Below are 7,229 nucleotides of genomic sequence, written 5' to 3'. Positions count from 1 at the left end.
ATAAGGTTTAGGTTATCCTTTAATTGTATGCTTTGCATCCATCTAGCATCTTCAAAAGGATAATTCATAAACTTAATAAGATATCGTCGGATAGTCTTACCGCCTCTTAGTACCTTGTCTTCATGTCAGAGAATGGACTCGGGCTGCAGCACCTCCTCTTGGTCCTCGATCTCCGGTGGGTCTTCAATAGTTGGTTCTTGTGGTGGCTCTCCTTTGTAAGGCTTTAATAGGCTCACATGGAAAGCATTGTGTATGATCCAATGATTGGGCAACTTGAGTTGATAGGCGATCTCATTGATTGGCCTAAGAATCTGGAAGGGACCATAGTACCTTTTTGCTAGTTAAGCATAGTACTTTTGGTGGCCTGTAGGATTCTTGCCCGTCGTGTGCCTTAATCGAGCCTTGGGAAACTTTAACAAGACCCAATCGTTTTCTTTAAAGGCTTGGGCTCTTTTGTGCTTGTCAGCAGCAGCCTTTTGCCTTTGCTGTGAGATAGAGATAGCATCCTTAATCTTTTGAAAAGATTCTTGTAGGTCTCGGCTGTACTCATCTGCAGCGAAGATCTTCCCATGTACCTTAAGTAGCAAGTGAATTTTTTATCTTCCCTCAATTACCTCGAAAGGTGCTTTTCCTGTGGAAGTATGTACAGTGTTATTGTAAGCATACTCCACTAAGGGTAAGTATTTCTCCCATTGGGATCTTTGATCTACTTCCGTTACATAGGCTTTTAGTAGATCGAGAATGGTTAGGTTAGCTATTTCACTTTGGCCATCCGTTTGTGGATGATAGGCCGAAGAGAACCTTGTCCCTAAATTCTCAAAGAGACCCTTCCAGAAATTACTGGTCATTCTAGGATCTCTATCCGACACTATGGACATTGGCAAGCCATGGTACTTGAAAATTTGTGAAATGAAGAGGGTTGCCATTTGATGGGCTTTGATAGTCTTTTTGACAGGTATAAAATGAGCTTGTTTACTGAACCTGTCTACTATCGTCCATATTCCCGTATTCCCATGGATAGACTTAGGCAATCCATGGATATGCTCTCCCATGGTGAATTAGGGATTGGCAAAGGTTGAAGCAATCCAAGTTGCTTCCCTCTATCAAATTTTGTCTTTTGGCATACCACACATTTAGAAACATACTCTTGTATGTTCACTTTCATGGTAGGCCAATAGAAATATGTTTCAATTCCCTTTAAGGTAGACTGAATCCCTCTATGCCCCGCATAAGGTGGAGCATGAGATTCATACATTACTTTCTCACGTAGTGAGTTAGTAACGCATAGTCTATTTCCATAGAGAAGATAACCATATTGTAAAGTAAATGGTTCTTCTTTCTTCCCTAATGCAAGGGCTGAAATCGCATCTCTAAAATCAGGATCAATAGCGTACTCATCTATCATTGAAGATAGATCATTGTGAGTTGCTATGGAAACCGCATTCACTCTCGGCCGTCTTGAGAGTGCATCAGCTACTTGATTATGCTTGCTAGCAATGTGAGCAATATGAAAATGAAATTGCGAAAGGAAATTTGCCCACCTCATTTGTTTGTCGGAGAGCTTGGTCTGCGTCATGAAGTACTTAAGACTTTGGTGATCCGTTCGCAGAATGAAAGGAGTCCCCAATAAATAGTGCTTCCATGAGTCTAAGGCATGTAGAACTGCAAGGAGTTCCTTTTCGTATATGCCTAGAGCTTGCTCAACAGGGTCGAGCCTTTGACTCTCATAGCCTATGGCGTGCCCTTCTTGGAGCAAAACAGCTCCAAGGCAATCACCACAAGCATCACATTGGACCTCAAATGGTTTTGAGAGATCCGGTACTGTAAGCACAGGTTGAGAGATAAGCTTTTCTTTAAGCTTTTTGAAAGCATTGTTCTCGTTAGCAGACCATGTATACCTAACGCTTTTCTTTGTTAGGTCATGTAATGGTCCCGCAATTTGTGAGAACTTTTCTATGAAGCGTCTATAGTATGAACACATACCTATAAAGCTTCTTAGTTCATGAAAATTCCTTGGTTCAGGCCATCCTTTTATTACCTCTAACTTTGATGGATCCATTTGGATGCCATCTTGAGAGATAATGTGACCTAAATAATGAATCTCTTGCAAGAAAAATTCACTTTTCTTTCGATTAACATAAAGTTTATTTTCTCTTAAAACTTGAAATATTGCCTGGAGGTGTTTTTTGTGTTCGTCTAATGAATTAGAGTAGATGATAATATCATCAAAGAACACTCCAGTGAAGGTTTGATGAGGCCTGAACAGCTTCTCCATCAAGCGGTTGAATGTGGTTGGTGCATTGGTCAAGCCAAAAGGCATGACAATGTATTCGTAAAGACCAAATGTGGTGCGAAATGCGGTCTTTACAATGTCTTGATCAACTATCCTTATTTGATGATAGCCACTTTTTAGGTCAATCCTACTGAAGTAGGTCGATCCTTGTAGCTTATCAAATAGGTCTTCTACTCGTGGAACGAGAAACCTATTCTTGATAGTGATCCTATTTAGTGCTCTATAGTCGACACACATACGATATGTGCCGTCTTTCTTTTGCACTAATAGCACAGGTGAGCAAAATGGAGATGAGCTAGGCCTAACCATGCCCTTCCCAACTAACTCATGCACTTGCCGCATAATCTCCTCTTGTTGAGCTTGAGAAACTCTATAAGGAGGTTTGTTAGGCGGTGAACTCCCTGGAAGAAGTTCAATTGCATGGTCATCATTACCTCATTTAGGAGGTAGCTCACAAGGGATGTCGTCAATAAAAACATCTTGAAACCCCTTGAGAAAATTGGATAACTCTAATTCCTTTTGGTTGCTTTTATTTTCTTCTGTTAAAGCATTAGGTTCATTTTGAGAATCTTTAACAAAAATCATGTACACGGAAATAGAGCTCTTTATTGACTTGTTGAAAGCTGGTGTATGTACAATGGGGATAGTGTTACCCATTTCCTTAGCATCTATATACATGTCTTTTTCCCTGAACTTAAATGAGATTCTCCTTTCAGGAAATTTAACATCGGCAGCCAGGTGGTCAAACCATGGTGCCCCTAGGATTACATCCTCATGCTTGAGAGGAGAGATAAAGAAGTCCTCTTTGTCCACATAGCCTTGGACATGAAGCCTCAATTTCCCGATTAAGGGAGTGACTGAAGCTTCTTGCCCCTTGAAGGCACTGCCTGCGGGTAGGACATCTCCCATCTCGTAGGATTGTATGCCTAGCTTGGTGGCCAACTCTATAGATATAAAATTGTGAGTAGAACCAGGGTCAAAGAGAATAAAAGCATCATGTTTTCTTACCTTTCCCCAAGCATGGCATAGAGGAGATCCTTTGTGATGAGTTTGGTGAGTCTCCTCCTCTTGGATTTCAACCAAGGAAGCTCAAGGAGGATCTTGGCGGTTGTTCTTTTGGGGACAAGTGCGGTACACATGCCCTTGTTCACTGCACTTGAAACACCGGTTATCCTTGCGATAACGCTCAAGCTCTTCAGGAGAGAGTTTGTTCTTACCTTTGTAAACTCCCTTCTCTTTAGCTTTGTTGGAGTTGCCCTTAGGAGAATTTTGGACATTGTCCTTCCCCTTAGGCTCATTGGAACCCTTGTTTTCCGGGGGCTTATTATTTCTTTTAGCCCCCGTTTGGAAATTGATTCGTGAGGCCACCATAGTATGGTGTATTACTGCCGATATGGTACGTGGCCTTTGGGAGTTGACATACTCCGCCATTTCTTCGGTTAAGCCCGCACAAAATTGTTGCTTTTGCTCTCCAAAATCCAACTTTTTAAAGACAGTGGCTTTGAGTTGTAGGTCCCAAAACTTGTCTACATATTTGTGGATGGATTCATTGGGAGAGAGCTTTAAGCTTTGCCATTCGGTGAGTACTTTGTCTTTGGCATCGGTGGCCAAAAACTGCTTCATAATGGAAGCTCTTAAAGCTTTCCATGTTCGTGGAGCTTCATCGTTGGCTCGTAGGCTAGACCACCATTGCCTGGCGGACTTTTGAAAGTGCATAGCTACATGGCATAGCTTAGAGGACTCCATGAAGCCCTCATCTCCAAACGCCGCATCAAATTGCTGGATAAAAGCCAAGACTTTGTCCGTAGCACCAAAGGTGCCATCATAGGTAAGGAAAGAGATGCTCTTCCCTCCCTCTTTGAACTTCTTCGGCTTGGATGACCTCTTCCATGCGGCATAGGATTTCCTATGGCCTCTTCTTTTTGATGGTTCAAAGGTGGTTAAACCATCACTTTCTTTAGAAGGTGAAGAATTTGAAGAAGGTGGAGAATAGGGTGACCTCTTTCTCGGCTTTTTCTTGTCTTGATCTTCGTCGTCTTTACCATCACTTTCATAAGAGGAAGAGGATGAAGAAGATGGAGAAGAGGGTGTCCTCTTTCTCACCTTTTTCTTCTCTTTCTTTTTATCATCCCTCTTTGAATTATGGCGTGGAGAAGAGTGTGATGGTCTTCTCCGCTTTGGTGGTGATGGAGAGCGTTTAGCCCGCCGTCTTCGTGGATCCATCTCCGCCGAGGTGGCGGGAGACTCACTTCTTTCTCGTTCCTTCGGTGGAGGCTCTTGAGTTCTCCTTTGGGAAGGAGATGCATCATCAAGAAGTAAATTCTTGAGCCCTTCGTATGGATTCTCTTCTTCTTCCCGAATCGGAGAGAGACCTCTTTTGGGAGTCTCACAAGGAGGCTTCCTAGGTGTTCTCTCGTCATGGTGATGAGCTTGGAGAATCCCGTGAGCATGGAGCTGCCGTTGCACTTCACTTTGGAGAGATGGATTGCCCATGGCTTGTTGAAGCCTAGAAACAAGATAGTTAACAAGCATTGAAGCATCATTAGTAGCATGCTCATGAGAAAAATCAAAGTTATCAACATTAATTTCACTCTCTTTACTATTTTCAGCCATTCTAACAACTTTTAGGTGTAAACTTTTTAGGTGTACTTTGGCACTTCAAGCCCTAGTTGCTACTCCTCTTTACCCCTTTAGAAAAAGCACTCAAGCTACTGTACCCGTGGCTCGAATACCATTAATTGCAAGGAACAGAAGAGAGGGTCGTTCAAAACCAAAACAGCACCGGCTCCTGTCAAGCTTCTAATAGCTCAATAGTGGTTAAGCCGTAGGCAATCCCCGTAGGACTCCACTATTAAGACCATAGCTCTCGACGGTGATGCCCCGTTAACTGCACAAAGGCAGGCGCACTGCAAGGCTGAAAAATCCCTATTCTACTTACTCACAGGCAATTAATAATACCAACCATTTATAGCTAGCTTGAGGACCTCCCTTCTTGAGCAAGAAAAGAGACACCTTATGCTCTGATACCAATGTAACATTTAATGGCCTCAAAACTTGTGTGTAGCAGAAATTAGCATGACCATAGTGGGCATTTCATTAGAATAGATTCCTAATGAGAATTACAAGAGTGCTTGGGTGGAGAGAGCAACAAAAAGCATAACACCTAGTTAGATAGCATCAACAATACTTTCAAAAGAGAGAGAAATTAAGCTATTGACAACAGTTGAGGACCGGATTTGCATGGAGCCGGTCCCCCCTCCAAAAGGCTTTGTATTATGGTTTCTCCCATCAAGAGAGACATTGTACAATACAATTCTTTGTGTTCCTTCAAGACTAGCTAGTGCAATGAAGATGAAAGCTTCATGCACTAAGAAAAACACTTAGCAAACACAACTTTAATTATCCCCGTTCTCAGACCCAAGACCTCACACACCTTCGAAGATGGTGAGAGCTAGCAGGGTATGAGAGTAGATTGAGAGGAAGAAGGAGTATCTTACGAGAAAGATGTACATCTCCTCACATAATCACTCATATTAGCATAGCTTAGCTTAGTAATTAGTTTGATAGAGGAGATGAGCATGCATTGAAGCTTGGCTCTTGGTTGGATTTGCATCCACAAGCCAAGAGTGTGTCGATGTAGGCTTCTATCTCACAAGCTTGGAGTAGGTGATGAGTTCTCCATTAAAGCTTGGGAAGAGATAGTCTTCTCTTTCTTCACACATGAGATTGTGTGAGTGTGTGTGTGATAATCCTTGCAAAAATCAGCCCCCTCTCTCTCTTGGGCGAGCCCTCTTGCTATTTGCTCTTGCAGGCTCCCCATTGGACCTCCCCCAAGTCAAGCCAATGGCTATTAAGCAGCATAAGTGATAGCCTTCTGACATGTGTCCCCCTTTCCCCTTTTGTGAGAGCTTAATCAATTAAACTTAATTGATTTAAATGAATTAAATCCCCATTGGACCTTTCCCCATTCTGACCAATAGGAATTAAGTAGCCCATTGGGCTGCTCAATTCCTATTGGACCCCTTCACGGGCTGTCCAATAATCATCTATGAGACTTAATTTTCATTGGTTCTTTTTATTAAGTGTTTTAAAATTAATGAGGCTAAATTTACTCTAGCCTAATTCTCATTGGTCCACTTCAAGGGTCATCCAATAAGAATTGGGTACACCTTGTGGGCATCTGGCCTAGGGAGCTGACATGTGTCCTTCATTCCCTTTGTGTAAAGGGAGCTTGTGTGTGTGTGTGTGTGTGTGTGTGTGGCCTTCTCTCTCATCCCCTACTTGCTAGGCTCGCCCCCTCCTATGTAGGGATATTCAAAGACTTTTTTGGTCACACACAAAGCATCCAATTCCCTTAAGGTTGACCTTTGGACACAACCTTTGAATTTTGGAACCTTAGCATTTTGGAAGTCTTAATGGGCTGAACCTTAGGGTCTTTTTAGCCCATTGTTGCACATGGTTCTTCTGCAGATGGCCCCCCCCTTTGGATCCCTATTTTCCCTCCTTTGGATCCCTAATGTGGCCGGTCTGCTAGCTTAACCAATATTCTAGAATTTTTTCCCCTGGCACTTCCCCATATTAAATGATCAGTTTAACATGAGAAAATCATTTAGGAGAATTAGATATTGATTATTATGACAGGGCAACAAAGTTGTGGTACCAATAGTGGCAACAACTAGGGGAGGGGGCAAGGGAGCATTAGCTAGGGAAGGGATTAGAAACAATCACCACTTTTGTAAACATTTTAAAAGAAACAATACAATGAAAGTGGATCTTCATTATTAAAGATTTTTTCTCAAAGTTAGATTCTGTAACTTGTTCGTGAGATAAATTGTCCACTAAGAAGATGATATCTAAAATATTAGAGCGACACTATGAAAATCTGAGAGCTTATAATGTACTTGCAAATTATGGACTTCTTTTGCAAAATATAGAT

The sequence above is a fragment of the Adiantum capillus-veneris genome, chromosome 27 (genome assembly GCF_014529385.1).
Source record: "Adiantum capillus-veneris isolate H3 chromosome 27, ASM1452938v2, whole genome shotgun sequence".
NCBI classification, from domain to species: Eukaryota; Viridiplantae; Streptophyta; class Polypodiopsida; order Polypodiales; family Pteridaceae; genus Adiantum; species Adiantum capillus-veneris.
Note: the sequence above shows the minus strand (reverse complement) of the source record.